Source organism: Rhinoraja longicauda, chromosome 1, assembly GCF_053455715.1.
Source record: "Rhinoraja longicauda isolate Sanriku21f chromosome 1, sRhiLon1.1, whole genome shotgun sequence".
NCBI classification, from domain to species: domain Eukaryota; kingdom Metazoa; phylum Chordata; class Chondrichthyes; order Rajiformes; family Arhynchobatidae; genus Rhinoraja; species Rhinoraja longicauda.
In genome coordinates, this window is record NC_135953.1 from 35,486,885 (window position 1) to 35,505,233 (window position 18,349).

Sequence of the window (18,349 nt, forward strand, 5' to 3'; positions counted from 1 at the left end):
TTCGCCACCCGGTGGAACTTTCGCCACATCACCAGCAGCCCCGAGTACCCGCAAAGCAATGGACTTGCAGAGCGCGCTGTCCGCAGCGCTAAGGAACTGATGGAACGTTGCCGGCTTGACAGTTCGGACTTGTACCTTGCCCTCCTCAACCTCCGCAACATCTCCCGGGACCCCGCGCTCGGTTCCCCTGCCCAGCGCCTCATGTCCCGCACCACTAGACCCCCTATCCCCGTCTCCCAGCAATCCCTGCAACCCACGGCTCGGAGCCCTGCCGCTGTCAGGGAGCGCTTCACTGAAAAGCAGCTCATTCAGAAGCGCTCCTTTGACAAATCGTCCCGTCCCCTTCCACCTCTGTTCGCTGGCCAGGTTGTCCGGATGGAGTCCACCTCCGGTCACCACCGGCTGGCCGTGGTCGTCGGCAATGCTGACTCTCCACGGTCGTACCTGGTCAACTACGAGGGCACCGTGTATCGTCGTACCCGCCAGCACCTGATGCTGGTAAACGAGCCTGCACCGCCTCCCGCGGTCCCGTATTCACCTCCCGTCCAGTCCCCGGTGCCTGATGTGCCTCCTGCTCCGGTACATCCGCAGTCGCCCCAGCCCCCTTCCCCTCCCTCGCCTGCGCGTGTATCGCTTCCCAGTCCTCCTCCTTCCCCTGGTTCCCCAGCCTCTGTACCCGCACCCGTCCATGCTGTTCCTTCGACCGGAGGGGATGGTGCGTTGCGCACCCGCTCTGGGAGAGTGGTCAGGCCGCCTGTCCGGTACGGTGTGTACGAGTAGTCTGTGTTGTGCTGCATTCTATCTGCTCCCTGCTTGTAGTTTGAGCCTAGCGCATGAGCCGTGGTCACTTTTGTTTCCAAGAGGAAGGATGTAGATCAGTGCATGTTCCTTTAACATAGTGACCTCACCACTACTAACCACTCCCCATTGTCTCTTGTATAATTGTAGCTTCCCCACCTCCAGCTCGCTCTCTAGTTCCAGTGATGACCACGGACAGCTAGGGCACAACATGTGTGTAGTGAAATTAATAAACAATATCCAGTAAAAGACTCTGTGTGCAAAGGACGTCTCTTTACACTTAACTAATCAAGATTCCCACGGTAAATTATCATAGCCTTCTTCACTATCTACTATGTCATCAATTTCAGTGGCATCTGCAAATTTACTAACAGTTGCCAAGCAATAAGAAGGGTGTTATTTAGCTGGAAACAGTACAGTGAATAATCAAAAAGATGTTAACAGGATTGAAGGGCTTGAGTTGGAGACATTGGATAGTCTGGGCATAAGATGCATATGGGTCATGTTATAGAGAAAAAATGAGGAACATAGATAGGGTGAAAATATTCATGGTCACATTCTTTTCCCCAGGTTAAACTAGAGGGTGTAGATATAAGGTGAGAGGGGAAAAATTAAAAGGGATGTGAGGGGGAACTTTTCCACACAGAGGGTTGAGGGTATATCGAATGAGTTGCCAGAGGAAGTGTTAGAGGAGGTCAGAATTACAATGTTTAAAATATATTTAGACAAGTTCATGGATTGGAAAGCTTGAGAGGTATATGGGCCAAATGCAGACAATTGAGACCAGCTCAGATAGGCAATTTGGTCAGCATGAGTTGGGCCAAAGGTTCTGTTGCAGTGCTGTGTAACTCTGCGTCTCGAGTGTATTTTTGCCCAATATTGCCAATATCGTCAGGAAATCTAAGGGGGCATTAGTACTATGTACATCATGTTTTGCACACCAAAAGAAATGGAACTATGCAAAACTGGTTCAAGAAAAATCACAAATCGTCTTCTTGCGTTTAAGGCAGCAGAAATTATGTAACGCCCTCCAGGCACTGTAGCCAGTGCAATGTTCTGTTGTCAAGGGCCGTGAGGTCTACCCCTCCACCAGGGGGACGGAGGACAGTGCAGTTGAAAATGACGTGCTGCGCTGTTTGCTGGTCTGCTCCACACACGCAGGCTGCTGATGGACGCAACCCCCAACGATGCATGTTGGCATTGAACCGGCCGACCCCTGTGCGGAGCTGGTTCAGGGCGACCCACTCTTTGCGGGGCATGTCCGAGCCGGGTGGGGCTGTGGTGTTCGGTGCGACAGTGAATTGAGGAGGTCGTGATGTCTGTTCCCAGTTGGTTCTCCATGCTCCTAGTATGTTGAAACCGGAGCCACAGAGGGTCGCTGCATGACGGGAGAAAGGGTGACGAGATGACAGGCGTTGAGGTCCCAGTTGCTGTGAATCCTGGACAAGGTGGTGCAAAGGATGTTTGGCGTCCGATGGGGCCTTGCACACCAGCCTATAAGTGAAGAACTCTCTGCGAAGCTTGGCGGGTGCGATACCTGCGAGCACCGGCAGGAGATCCGTCGGAGTAGGGCGTAGGCAGCCAGTGATGATCCGCATGATCACAAATCATATTGCATCAATGACCCAGTTTTGGACTAATAACCCAGAATCATTTACTGATAATCCAGTTTGGAAATGTAAATTTAGTTTTAAGAAGTTTAGAATTAATAAACTGATACTGATTTAAAAAAACTTGTGTCAATAAAATGTGACGACCAAGCTATTGTTAACAAAAAAAATGTTGTGCAACGAGGAGGCTGTGGTGAATACATGACACCACAGTCATGCCCCTGTCACATCCTGGTTCAATATGGTTGTTGTCCTATGTTCTCCTATTTTCCTCCCTTGGTAAAATTCAATACTGTTAGTGGTATCTTATGTCACCTCAGATTTTGGATGATCAGCCATGATCATATTGAATGGTGGTGCTGGCTCGAAGGGCCGAATGACCTACTCCTGCACCTATTTTCTATGTTTCTACCCCATAAACCCATTTCTGTTGGGCTCACTCATGTACATTGCCTCTGAGAATCATCTGAGAAAGCTTCCTGAGAGCTTTCCATTTTGTTTTTTTATTCATCATTATGTTCTTTATCCCAAAAAAGATAACCTGCCTTTCAACCTTATCTTCCAGGTTTACCCTCTCAAACGTATCTAACTCACCATCCGAAAATAAGCATGTTTAATGAGCCTTTTCAACATACTGCTCAAAGATTCGGTGCCTTTTTCTGATGATTGCACTCCTTTGGGAAACCATCTTGTTTTCCTCTATGTTAAAGACACTGTATGAATGAGCATTAATGTTACTGAGATGAAAGTTAATGTCCTTGTGACTATTATCTCCTGTTCAATCAAGCAATTACTTACATCCATTCGAAAGTGACATTTGTGAACCATTGGATTCCTTCTACACTTTTGAATTACTGGGGTCTCATTTCCTCTTTGATAAGGTGATGAGTAGTGATTATCCTGCCAAGCTCTGCGTAGCTGAATTAAATTCTTAAAACATGCACAGTACTTTTAAAAGGCAGCCTCCTTGTTCTTAGCCATGTTAGGTTTGAGAGTCAAGACCTACAATTCTGTTCACTTTGAGCTCATCACACTCTCTTTCCATAGAAATAAGAACTTGAATTTTAGTCTCGGTAACAGGTTTTGGGTATTATTTGTCCTTCTGCCCTTTTATGCCACGCCATTCCCAGGGTGGAGGATTCTAAAACTAGAGGACACAGGCTTAAGGTGGGAGGGTGAAATTCAAGAGGGACCGCAGGAGCAACCTTTTTACTGAGAAAGCAGTCCACACCCAGAATGAGCTGCCAAAGAAAGCAATAGAAACAGATACAATCATGACATTTAAAAGACTTCTGGACTGATATGTAGACAGGAAGGGTTTGAAGGGCGATGAATCAAATACTGGCAAATGGAAACAGCTCAGAATGCCAACTTAGTTATCATGGACAAGTTGTGTTGAGGGGCCTGTTTCCAAGCTGTATAGCTCAATGATTCTATAACTCTATTTGTTGGTTTCGGCTTATTTGACAGACATGCTGCAATGGTGTTCGAATGACAACTTACCACAGCACCATAAACTCTGATGAAAGTGATGGCGCTGTAGAGAGCCTCTCTGTGACAACATTGGCCAGAACTGTCATTGATAGAGGGAGAGAAATCTAATATGAAGCCTTCTTTCTCCCTTTCTATTTTTATCTGCACATCCACCAACTCTAAACAGATTCCCAGGAAGCAATGGTAGTTATGACAAAACCCAAGATAATCTATGAGATTATCTTGTCACTATCTTGTCACTTTTCCGTCCTTGGAAAAATGCTGGTGGAAACCTATGCTGACCTCAGAAGAGTATAAAGGTTATGTGCAGTTTTTTTAAATTTCCATTTACTCTCCAGTGAAAATGCTAATCAATATAAAAATGATCTACAAGATCACCTCTCACACTCTTGGAAAGTTCCCTAAAGTTCGGTCAATGGCACGAACCTGCGGTACATTCAGGGGCAAAAGACTCTTCCTGTGCTGTACGAGTGCTAGGTTCTGTGGTCTTTAAGAAACCATTGAACCATTCGGCCTTTGAACCATTGAAGCATCAAAATCAATGGCTCTCACCAAAGTACTATTTACACGTAGAAAATGCGTAGTTAGTGGCATCCAGGTCAGGAACAGTTTCACAATCAATACAATTCTGAAGTTACAGAATCTGAACAATCAACAATCAGTCTGAAGAAGGGTCCCGACCCAAAACATCACCTGTCCATGTTCTCCAGAGATGCTGCCTGACCCACTGAGTTACTCCAGGGCATTGTGTCTTTTTGCAGTAACAGTTCTGTTGGACGATGAAGGGATGGTGCAGCTTGCTACTTTAACGTTTTGACCCTCCTCGTTGGCATCCTACTTATAATTGGCAGACGCAGCAGGGAAGAATTGACCCATTGCCGACAAAACCAGCTAAACCAGTTTGCATGCTATCATAGATAAATATTGACTTTTATAAGATTCATGCCATTTGCAATGCCACCAATGAAATAACCACTTCACAACATTTAGGAGACAAAGTATAAACATTTGCCAAATTCATTTCAACGAGCCACAAATTATATTGTAAAATGACGACTAACTAAGTTTGCCCATTTTCTTTGTTTCTATAACTTCAGCAAAGATCATATCCTGTTTAAAATCAGTTGGTTAATGGCTCCACTAAAAGGCTGGAGAAAGGAATTCAGCCTAATCAAGTACTTTTCCGTAATCCGATTTCAAGCCGTCTCTATAAGACACCAGAATAGAGAAACACAAGCATCCTGACATCCTTTATGATGCTGCTCAGTCTGCCAGCCAGAGATGATTCACCGTTGTGCAAATCATTTATGCATGACATCATTGCTAAGTAGCCAGATACACAGACATATTTCATGACTATCAGGCGCACACTGTTATCGTAATTAATGTGTACAATAACTAGAAATAAAAGTGAAATAGCTGTAATTAAATTGAGCAAAATATGAAGAAATCAATTGTCCTGTTGTTTCCGACGTGAATATTTTTAGACAACTCAATGGCTCTTTGAACCTATTTAATGGAAAATTTCAGAATTGGTAATGGAAATCATTTGAGGAGTTTACCAACAAATGCAGGTACCTCTCCTACCTGAGGGGCATGTATCGGAAACGGCCTCATAAGTTTTTATTGAAAAGTTAATATCTGTAAAGTTATTGGCATTGTGCCCAGATTTTCGATGTGGTTTTGTGAAGCAGGAGTCGAGGTTAGTGATGTCGACTCAAAAGATTACTCCTGCACTTTCAGTGTAATAGCTGTTCTTCTTCCCACCATCTGAACCACCTTTGTTGAGATTTAAATAAATGAAGGATTCTTGACATGGCATTCAAACCAATATGGGGGAAAGTTTAATGGAGATGTGTGGGGCAGTTTTTTTTTTACACAGAGGGTGATGGGCCCTGGAATGCATTGCCAGGGGGTAATAGCAATGGCAAATAAGATAGTTGCAGTTAAGAAGCTTTTAGAAAGGCACATGGAAGGGCAGAGAATAGATGTGGATCATGTGCAGACAGTTGATATCAGTTCAGCTAGGCATCATGTTTGACACAAACATTGTGGGCCGAAGGGCACATTCCTGTGCTGTACTGTTTTATGTTCTATGTAACAGTGCAAATGTTACAACAGTCAAGAGTCAAAAGTTAATTGTAATATGTACTGGACATGGAACAATGAAATTCTTATTTGCAGCAGCAAAAATATGTTTGTAAGTGTAATACTCATAGATAACATAATAAACCAAAAAAAGAACAAGTCAAAAATTATATATATTAGTGCAAAACAGAAGCTCGAAATCCCTAGTGCGACCAAGAAAATTTGTAGTTTGTAGTTTTGTTGGTGTTTGTAGTGTTCATCGTGGTTGTTGGGAAGAAGTTGTCCCTGAACCTGAATGTCACCATTTTCAGACCCCTACACTTTCTTCCTGATGTCAGGAGTGAAATGAGAGCATGGCCAAAGTGTTGAGACGCCAGGGTGACTCCGTCCGGAAGTGCCGTGGCTGCCGCTGAGAGACTGAGGCTGGAGCCATACGTCCTGGGGCTTGTGGGCCAGTGGCTGAGCTTCATGTTCCAGGCCTCGCCGGCCAGTACCTCGCCTGTCAGAGGTAGGGCCTCGTGGCTCAGCCCACTGAGTTAGTGAGGTGGTGGAGCCTCATGGACCGGGAGTCGTGGATCAGAGCTCGGAACTCGTGGGCTGGAACCTTGCGGGTCAGAAGTGGAGTCTCGCGGGTTGACAGAGCCCACGGCCATTGGTGCCTGGGTTGACAGAGCCTGAGGCTTGGACCTGGGTCGGTGCCACAGAAGCGGGGGAGGGTAAAACAATGGACAATGGGGACCTGGTATGGGGGGACTGCCATGAGGGATGGGGTGGAGGGGAAGAACAAAGGGGGAACTGGGGGGGGGTGGAATTTGTAACTTTGTAAGTGCCCTTTATGGCTGACTATTTGCATACCTTGGCACATTATGCAAGCCAAGAATTTCACATGTGACAATAAAGTATTAAATTAAATTCAATTCAATTCAATGTGTCCTTGGTGATGCTGGCTGCCTTTTTGAGACAGCTCCTCCTATAGATCCCTTTGATGCTGGGGAGTTCAGCGCCCATAATAGATTGGGTGGTGCCCACCACTTTTTGTAATCTCCTTCTTTCCGGGGCATTTGCTTTGACGAACCAGACCATAATGCAACAAGTCAGTATGGTCTATACTGTACACATTTGGAAGTTCAAGAGAGTATCCATTGACCTACTGAATCTTCTTAATTTCCTAAGGAAATGGAGGCATGGAGTCAATCTTCAAAGGAAGTAGAGAGCATGAAAGTGTGGTACTGACATACTAAACCTGTGATCACATATTTTTGCAGCATCACACAGGAATGAACTGGCCATTCTGGTATCTATCTCTGCAGTACGATTGGAATAGCACAAGGGCTGCGTAAGTAGTCGTACTGCAGCCTCATACATCTGGTGACTGGGTTCAAACCTGACCTCTGGAGCTGATGGTGTGAGGTTTGCATGTTCACTTTGTGACTGTGATTTTTTCTCTGGGTGCTCTGATACCCTTGCATATGCTAAAGGTGTGTGGGTTAGCAAGTTAAGAAGTTGCTCTAAATTGACTGTGTAAGTAAGTGGTAGAATCTGGGAGGGGTTAAAGGATGCCTGAGAAGAAAATGGGCATTAGTGTAAAGTACAGTTGTAGATGGTCAGTGCTAGATGGTCAATGTGACAATGCCATGTCCTATGCTGCACGGTTTTATCACCTGAGATTTCGAGATGTGTACTCAAAGGATAATGTACCAATTTGATATGATAAAGCATCATAATATAATAAGTCTATCTGGTGTAATTACCAGGTCTGTCTCCTCTGGTCTGAAGAAAGGTCTTGACCCGAAACATCAATCTGAAGAAAGGACTCGTCCTGAAACGCACCCGTCTGAAAAAGGGTCTTGACCCAAAATATCACTTATCCATGTTCTTCAGGGATGCTGCTTGGCCTGTCGAGTTACTCCAGCACTTTGTGTCCTTTGGTGTAACTACCATTTGGAGTTTTTCAGGATTGTCAGTAGCCATTTGGTTTGCTGAATATTCAGCTCTGAGTTACAGCCTTATGAGTTCGAATCTCACACCAGTGATGTTAATGTAAAAACCTGCCTGCCATTCTAGTACAGAAGTGAGGAAATGCACTGTTGAAGGTACCATCTCTCAGGTGAGATAATAAGATCCCACTCCCTCGGGTGACTGGACAAAGTTCCCACATCACTACATGTGAATGATCTGGCCTTTTTCCCCTTGTCCTGCTCTGATTTAACCCTCAACTAATGCCACTGTCTTTTGTTTTGATTATGCTCACACTATGTTGATAATTGCTGTGGTGCCATGTTTGGAAATAATTTGGAAATAAAATTACTTGGTTCTTAATAACAAACAGATTATGTGAGAATTCCACTAAAAAAAAGAAATTTGCAATTATATTTTCCACATACATCTTCAAGGCACTCGATGTCTTCACAATTTCTGTCCTCTCCAGTTAAGGTGCAACCTGTCCCTTTTGTACAGGTGCCCCCAACCCCAGAAGACAATAGACAATAGACAATAGGTGCAGGAGGAGGCCATTTGACCCTTCGAGCCAGCACCACCACTCAATGTGATCATGGCTGATCATTCTCAATCAGTATCCGTTCCTGCCTTCTCCCCATACCCCCTGACTCCGCTATCCTTAAGAGCTCTATCTAGCTCTCTCTTGAAAGAGATCCCAAATGGTCTATAAATCTAAATCCCTGCTCCCTGCACCAGCTTCTCAGCCATACATTCATATCCCCTATCTCCCTGTTCCTGCCCTCACCAGCACGAGCGAGGTACAGGAAGCAATCCAGAGATAACCACCCTAGAAGTCCTGCTCTTCAGTCTTCTTCCTAACTCCTTAAACATGCGATGCAGAACCTCCTTCCTCTTCCTCCCGACATCGTTCGAGCCCACGTGCACAACTAGTTCTGGCTGTTCACCTTCCCTCTCGAGGATGTTCTGAAGTTAGTCCGTGACATCTTTAACCCTGGCACCAGGGAGACAACAGACCATCCTCGAGTCTTGCCTGCCACCATAGAATCTCTTGTTCGCACATCGGACAATAGAGTCACCCGCCACTATGGCTCTGCCTTACGTTAGTCTCACCGGTTGCGTCTAATGCCATCAGTGACTTGATTACAGTTAATCTACATGGTTACCTTCATCAGGTAACATTTTGACATAAAACTCAGATAGTTCTGAAATTTATGATGCAGAAGTCTTATCCATATTTATATCAGTGTCTTCACTGGTCTATAGGTTATTTCTGATCAAATTCTCAACTGAGCTTATTTGACTTCATTAACACATAGAAATAATGAGAAAATGAGCAAATATGTTAATACATTATTATGAATTTTAATTTAAACTTTCCCAATGACTGGTCTAAAAAAATTAATCAATTTAGTTGCTAATTTTATATTTATTTATATATGATTTAATGATCAAACTGGCAAGCAGACTTTTCATTAATGGCCGGTCTCTGATCAGTGCAAGCTTAACAACACAGCACTTGGTTTCAGTGAACTTGCTTTGAATCATAACATTAGTACTTTCATATGGTACCATGTAACTACCTTTTTAATTGTGTTGCTGAATTGGACCAATATTCATTTACCCATTTGTAAAATGCCTCCAGCCAATGAATTAATCTCGACGCCAGCAAAGACAGAGAAGAACAAAGAAATATATAATCCTGAGCGTTTGTCTACTAACACTCTCCTCTGCCTAGCGGAGCTGGTCCTCTCACACACCATATTCTCCTTTGATTCCTTCCTTCCACTTCCTCCAAATGAAAAGTGTAGCCATGGGCACTCGTAAGGAACCGAACTATGCCTGCCTCATTGTAAGGTATGTCGAACAATCCCTGTTCAGGGTGTACGCTGGCCCTTTCCCCGAGCTCTATCTCGGCTACATTGACGACTGCATCGTGGCCTCCTCCTGCACCCATGCGGAACTCGTGGAGATCATTAACTCCATTATCAATTTCCATCCAGCTCTCAAATTCACTTGGACCATCTCCGACATCTCCCTCCCCTTAAAATAAAAGGGTCTGATGGAGAGTCTTGACCCAAATCGTCACCTATTCCTTTTCTCCAGAGATACTGGCTGACCCATTGAGTTATTCCAGCATTTTATGTCTATCTTCCGAGAATGTTTCCATTATTTTGTTATTCGTACATGAATGAATCTTTCTAACCACTATTTCTTGGAACTCAGAGTCTCTGGTAATATGATACTAAATTCAACTAGACTTGGCTGAACCGTGAATGATGGTCAGAAGGTCACTATTTCCATGCAGGTTGGATGTTTGTTTAATAAACTGACAATGTGACAGACTTTCAAAATATTGGTTTAATCAAAGAAATTACACAGAGATTTGTTGTTTTCATTTTTTTATATCAAAATTGCAACATAAAATCCCTTCATAAATACAGTTAAATATTAAATATAAATTTGAGGGAAAAGGGAATTGAACCTTTAAGAAAGACACTTAAATTTCTATTTAATAATTAAATGTATATATGGAGGAATTGTGTGTGGCATATTTAGTATTAAAGAAAATCTGGTGCATCCCTTGTCTTTATGACAAAGAACGAATCTGATTGATTTTCCAGGTATATAATCTGAAAAATTATTGAAATGCTCCAAATGGAGAAGCAGCAAAGCATTTTATGGATGGGCGTGCTGATGTTAGAAATCACTAAGGCAGTGATTTCTCTTTTCACCCATAGATGCAGACTGACCTGTAATGTATTCTGCAGCATCCCCAGCTGCCATTTCAGATTTACACTTCCTTTTTTTTGGAAGACAGGCAGATATCGTCTGCAATTAATCAAAGCTAACCCACCGTGAAACATTCTTGCAGTCAAAAACTCATCAATCAAATCTTATTTTCACAGGTAACAAGGGAGCCTCTTGGGTACCAAGCTCACAACTCTCCACCTGTCAGTCTGGTAAACAGGACGCCTTGTTGAGATAGACATCTCAGATAATAGCTCTGACGCTTTCTTGCAGTAGCCAACTCACATATCTGTCTAAAGAAACAATCAAACCATTTGTTCTGACAGCAGACTGCCTACAGGCATCCACATAATAGCCGGGGATGTGGATTTTTTTTTTTACCTTGTTCCAGTACAAAGAAACAAAAACAGCAGACAAACTCTCCCAGATTGCAGTTTCAGGGCCATTTTAAAGTTGCCTCAAAATTGGCAAGTTACCAAAACAATAACAAAAATGTAATGTGGAAATGCTTACTATGAGAAAAAAGATGAATCACCTCATTCATCACAGACACTGCCTCCTTAGTGATGATAAAAATTAGTCCCATTCTTCCTTCAGCAATATTTACACTTCACCCCAGCACAATGCTGTAATTGGTCTTTTGTTGCAGCTGAATATTATGTTCCTCCTTAAATATAACACTTTATTTTTTACGTTCCTCAGATGAGACAGATTCTGAGTCATCAATAATGGCAATGAAGGAACAGGCTGTTTGGGAAATTGCTCTTTACTTGCTTTCTGATGAAAAGAGCCTCAAGCTTCGTTCCAATGCACTCCCCTTTCCTCACTTTCACTTGAACTTAGCTATTTCAAGTTTAATTTTGTAAGTTCTGAGGCTGAATATTCAACCAGAATAGTTCATATTTTATGAAAGTAATCCTGATTCTGTTTCATCCTTTAAAAAATAAATGTTGAATCAAGACATTTGCAACTTTAATGTGCAGTACCTGTAGAATTTATCCTGCATCCTCATAACTATTCTCTGATTTTTTTAATTTTAGAGTCTATATCAGATTCCTTCTACACCTTGAATGGGAGTCTCACTGAACATACTTGAGAGAAAAACTCAAAATCTTTGCCACCCTTATTAGTGGAAATGTTTTGTAAGGTTAAGAGGACGAGTTGGGAATGGTTCCTTCTTGGTTTAGGGACTCTGGCTTCTTCTGCTTCAAGGAGGATTTGGCATCCTAACAAAACATGGAGAGGAAGATCCATTGAGAGAAACAGTGGTGTGCAAAGGTCGAAGAAGGTCCTACACTGGGTCACAGTTAACGATACGATATGATACAATACAACTTTATTTATCCCGGAGGGATATTGGTCTGCCAGCGATCAAAAGATACAGTTACAAGGTATTGAAAGTGCCATGTGCATTATAATAATAGAAATTTATAATTTACCTGCATAGAGCAGCCTAGATTCCTAACTAGCTGGATGAATGCACCCACGCCGCAATCTTGAGGGACAAGCAGTACACTCCCTTCTTTTAACATTATTACACAAATGCAGCTAAACAAAGGAAGGTGAAATGATGAAAGCCAATACAGCCCCTTCTTGGACAAGAGATGGGTTTTCTTATCATGCTTTGAGTCAAAGAATGGCCATGGTAGTGTTTTATTCTGTGTCTGCTAAGCTATGTGTAGACCGAGAGGGGAAGTGAAGAGGAAAAAGTGAAGTGAAAGTACTGACAAACTGACAACGTAAATACATGGAGTATATGAGACTAGGATTGCAGATAACATAAAAGGAGATTCTAAAATCTTCTGGCAACATACAAATTGTAAACAGGTAATAAGGTAAACAGATAAATAGTGCCAGAGACCTAGGCTCATTCCTTACTTTAGGTACTGTCTGTACGGAGTTTGTACGTTCTCCCAGTGACCACCTGGGTTTGCTCTGGTTTCTTCCCGCACTCCAAAGACAAACAGGTTTGTTCGTTAATTGACTTTGATTTCAAAAATTATAGTTTGTCCACAGTATGTAGGATAGTGCTAAAGTATGGGGTGATTGCTGATCGGCGCAGGCTGAGTAGGCCAAAGGGCCAGTTCCGCGCTGTATCTCAAAAGTCTAAAGTCCGAAGCAAAGTTTAAAGAGATGGATAGTAACCTAATAAGCACAAAAAAAAAGACATATGCTTAGAGGCATAGGCAAAGCCAGTGTCAGTATTTCCTAAGGTAAGGTGCACCAACAAAATATTGATGGAAGTGGAAATAGTCAAGGTTGTTGATGGGGGGATAATATAGGCGGGGCCATTGGAAAGGCTGGCCATCCTAAGAGTGGGTAAATTACCAGGCCTGGATTGTTGTGAAAGTGGATGTGAAACAACAAAATGTAAACATTTTGTCATAATTCTCGATTATGATATATGGAGATATATCGATATATGGAGACACTGAAATATTTCAAAGGGGAAAGAAAAACATAGAAACATAGAAAAATAGGTGCAGGAGTAGGCCATTCAGCCTTTTGAGCCAGCACCGCCAGTCAATATGATCATGACTGATCATCTAAAATCAGTACCTTGTTCCTGTTTTCTCTCCGTATCCCTTGATTCCTTTAGCCCTAAGAGCTAAATCTCTCTCTTGAAAACATCCAGTGAATTGGCCTCCACTGCCTTCTGTGGCAGAGAATTCCACAGATTCACAACTCTCTGGAAACTCTCTACCCCTTATTCTTAAACTGTGAACCCTGGTCTGAACTCCCCAACATCGGAAACATTTTTTCTGCATCTAGCCTGTCCATTCCTTAACGAATTTTATATGTTTCTATAAGAACCCTCTCATCCTTCTAAATTCCAGTGAATACAAGCTCAGTCGACTCATTCTTTCATCATATGTCAGTCCCGCCATCCCGGGAATTAACCTGGTGAATCTACGCTTCACTCCCTCAATAGCAAGAATGTCCTTCCTCAAATTTGGAGACCAAAATTGCACACAATACTCCAGGTGTGGTCTCACCAGGCCCCTGTGCAACTGCAGTAGGACGTCCTTGCTCCTAAACTCATATCCTCTCGCAATTAAGGCCAACCTGCCATTAGCTTTCTTCATTGCCTGCTGTACCTGCATGCTTACTTTCAGTGACTGAGGTACAAGTACACCCAGGTCTTGTTGTACCTCCCCTTTTTATAATCTTCCTTCCTGTTCTTGCCACCAAACCTCACATTTATCCATGTTATACTGCATCTGCCATGCATCTGCCCACTCACCCAACCTATCCAAGTCACCCTGCAGCCTCATAGCATCCTCCTCACAGCTCACACTGCCACCCAGCTTTGTGTCATCCGCAAACTTGGAGATGTTACATTTAATTTCCTCATCTAAATCGTTAATATATATTGTAAATAACTGGGGTCCCAGCACCGAGCCTTGCGGCATCCCACTAGTCACTGGAAATGCAACACCCTTGTTCAAGAAGGCACAATATGATCATGGTTAGTATCTACTATATCTGGTATATGTATTTGTAGCTCATAGTTATTGAGCTGGAAGCCAAGCTGCAGACACTGCACATATCAGGGATAGAAAAATAGTTATCTGGATACTCTGTACCAGGGCGCAATCATAATTTAGTTCATAATTTAGTTTAGTTTATTATCACATGTACCGAGGAACAGTGAAAAGCTCTTGTTGCGGCTAAACAGTCGACAGAAAGACAATACATGATTACAATTGAGCCACCCAAAGTGTACAGATACATGATAATGGGAATAACGTTTAGTGCAGGGTAAGGTCCGATTAAAGATAATCTGATTAAAGAGGCTCTAAGGCTAATTTACCATAACGCTGCGATCCTGGAAGTTATTCAAATGAAGGCAGCATTTGACACAGTTTTCTGGGAAAAGATCTGTTTTTCTTTGAGTGAAAAATGCCGAGGGGAGACCTGATAGAAGCACACAGGATTATGAGAGACCTAGATAGGCTGGATAGTCAAAATCCTTTCACCTAAGTTAGGGGTATCAAAAATAGGAGGGCATGTTTGCAACAAGAGGAGTAGGAGATTTTAAAAGGGTTTGAGGGATAGGTGTCTTTACACAGAGGTTTATTGATATCTGGAATGCACTGCCGGAGGATGCACTTGTCTCCATTACTTTAAAACATAGTAGTTGTTTTCTGATTCCACCATCTCCTCCAAATAAGCAAGTCATAGAAGGATGCAATCAAACTGCTGACAAACTCGTCACGTTGTATACCAATTATGTTAGTTTAGTTTAGAGATACAGCGCGGAAACAGGCCCTTCGGCCCACCGAGTCCACGCCGACCAGCGATCCCCATACATTAACACCATCCTACACCCACTAGAGACAATTTTTACATTTACCAAGCCAATTAACCTACAAACCTGTGCGTCTTGGAAGTGTGTGAGGAAACTGAAGATCTCGGAGAAAACCCATGTAGATCACAGGGAAGAACATACAAACTCTGTACAGACAGTGTTAAATCAAATTCTTTACCTTCAGTCTGAATAATCACACGTGATACTGGATTAGCACATCAGATTTATTCCACCATGGGGTTGTTCCCGAGAAGATCTCCAGACACAACACTAGTGTCTGAAGAGATCTCAACTCAGGGCAGGGGAAGAAGAACAACTTCTCCACCATTGTTTACTTTTTTATACAGAAAAAGAGAGGTGTGACAAAAAGAAATCAAGGACCAATTACACATCTAATACAATGACCAATTACACATCTAATACAATTTCCATGGTTACAGAGAAGACAAAATCATTGATACAGGTCACATGCTCAAAAACCAAACCATTAATATAAGTCACATGTATTTAGAGAAACGCATCAATTTACCTAGCGTGGATTCAAACTTTTCCTACTTTCACACGCACCCAAATAAGGAGTTGCTAATAAGAAAGAAACTTTCTTATCTCTATAGACGAGCAATCTCGCAGCTGCATGACCTTGCTTTACTGTTTCAATACACAGTACTCGCAGTCAGACAGAGTGGGAGAGGACAATAGCCCATCTCTTCTGTACACTCCTTATCACTCGTAAAGGGACAAACACATTCTGTTCCCAAGGATAACATTTCTGCCACAAGCATCCATCTTACTGCTTTCCACTAAAATAAGCATCCATTTTATATTAGCTAAAACAACAAAAGAAACCATCTTTACTACAACAAAATATAATATCTCTAATTGACTATACCAGCTAATAGCATAGATTCTCAACAGCACCCGTAGTCAGGATCAAACCCGGGTCTCCGGCGCTACATTCGCTGTAACGCAGCAACTCTACCGCTGCGCCACCGTGACCGCCCTAAATGTTTCGGATGAGGGACCAAACCATCCAAACATAGGCAAAATGAAGAAAGAGACTTTACATACTAAGAATGAGGAGATAAGTACCTCAATTAAAAAGCAGAACCTCAAGGATAATAATCTCTGGAGTTACATAGAAATTAGCACTGATCAAATGATATTTGAGAATTAGTCTGTGGCTCGAAGACTGGTGGTTAGAGGTTGGTTTTGGTTCACGGGGCACTCGAATTAATACTGTGGGAAATGGAAGCTGTACCTTTGGGACAGTCTACACCTGAACCATGCAGGGATGTGATCTATGAGCCACATAATTAGGGAAATGGACAGGATTTTAAACCATGTAGTACTGGCAAGGTATCAAAGTTGCAAAGAAATCAAAGAATGGAGACAAAGCTAAAGAGAAAGATCTTAATATGCAAAAATGATAAACAGCCTGTATTAGGAAAGGATAACAAGTTCAAATCAATAGATAAAGCCACAGGTTATTAAAACAAGTTAATAGAAGAACAACTTTAAAGACTCTGAAATTTGGCATATGAAACAAAACAAATGCAGTTAGTTTAAAAATAGAAACAAGTAAATCTGATCTGATAGCTGTAATGGAGACAAGGCTAAAGAATGACATATATTGGCACCTTCATGGTGAAGATTACATGACACTTAAGAAGGCCATGAGGCTGGTAAAATGTGGAAGAGTAGATACATTATAAAAATGAGGAGGCTGTCTTAGTGCAGCACAGGAAAGTTCAGGAAACCAGGATGTCGGGTAGAATGGATTAAATAAAATGAAGGCAAACCATCAAGGTGGTTTTGCAGAGACCCCCGACTAACCATATAAACAGGCTGAGCACAAAAAATCAGGAATATACAGCGATAATCACGGTGAATTATGTATACAATGGAAAAATCAAATGGGCAAAGGTGGCCAAGATGACAAGTTAATAGTGTGTTTTCAGCATAGTGTGCTTAAAACTGTATATTCTGAAGCCAAAAAAGAGAGCAGGACATACCAGACTTATTATTGGTCAATGAGTCAGGATTAATTAATGACTTAATTGTGAAGCTGCCCCCAAGGTGGCAACAATGATAATATGACAGATTTTTACATTCAGTGTGAATCCACGACTGGCATTTTAAACTTACATAAGGGTAATTATGAGGGCATGAAAGCAGAATTAGCCAAAGTGAACTGACAAATGGGTCACGGGATCGGTCAATCGAGAAGTAGTGGCAGACATTGAAGAGATTTTTAAAAATGCTCAGAGTAGCATTCCAATGAGAATGGATAATTCCTGTAGGGAGAACCTCCATCCATGCTAAACTTAAAGAAATAGCAGGAAGACACAAAATTCTATAGTGACTCAGCGGGACAGGCAGCATCTCTGGAGAGAAGGAATGGATGACATTTCAGGTCAAGACCCTTCTTCAGACTGATGTCCTCGTTTCGGGTCGAGACCCTTCTTAGCATATCGTTCAGCATAAATAATGACAAATCAGAAGATTGGGCAGAACTATTTATTGCAGCAAAGGAAAATATTAATAGATTAAGAAGGTGGAAAATAAAAGGATGTGGCAAAGCTTGCTTGAAATGTAAAAATAGGTTTTGTTTTAGTTTAATTTAGAGATACAGTGCAGAAACAGGCCCTTCGGCCCACCGAGTCCATGCTGACCTGTGATCCCTGCACAGTAATGCTATCCTGCATGCTAGGGACAATTTACTAATTTACCAAGCCAATTAGCCTACAAACATGTGTGGCTTTGGAGTGAGGGAGGAAACTAGACGACCCGGAGAAAATCCACACAAGTCAAGGGGAGATCGTACAAACTCCGTACAGACAGCATCTGCAGTCAGGATTGAAACCCAGTCTCAGACACTGTAGGGCAGCAACTCTACCATTGCACCACCACAGGTAATGAGAGTTTCTTCAGGTATGAAAAGAGAAACTAATTAAGAAAATGACCATTTGTCCTACAGAAGATGAGCATGAGAATTATGGAAATAAGGAGATGACAAATGAATTAAGCAGGTAATTTGCATCAGTCTTCAGTGCAGAATGATAAATAACACCCCAGAAACAAGATATAAATCATGGATTTGGAAAGCACGGAGGAATTAGGGAAAATCAGAGTCTGAGTATTGAACAAACTGCTGGAGATGTGGCTTATAATTACTGGAATAGTCTGGACTGATGGATTAAAAGAAGTGGCAAGTAGGACAATTGAGGGGTCATTTTATTAAATTTTCAATAGTTCCTAAATTGGGGGCAATTCATAAGATTGAATACTGTACTAAATGTAACTCCTTTATTCAAAAAGAGAGAGATACAGAACAGGAATC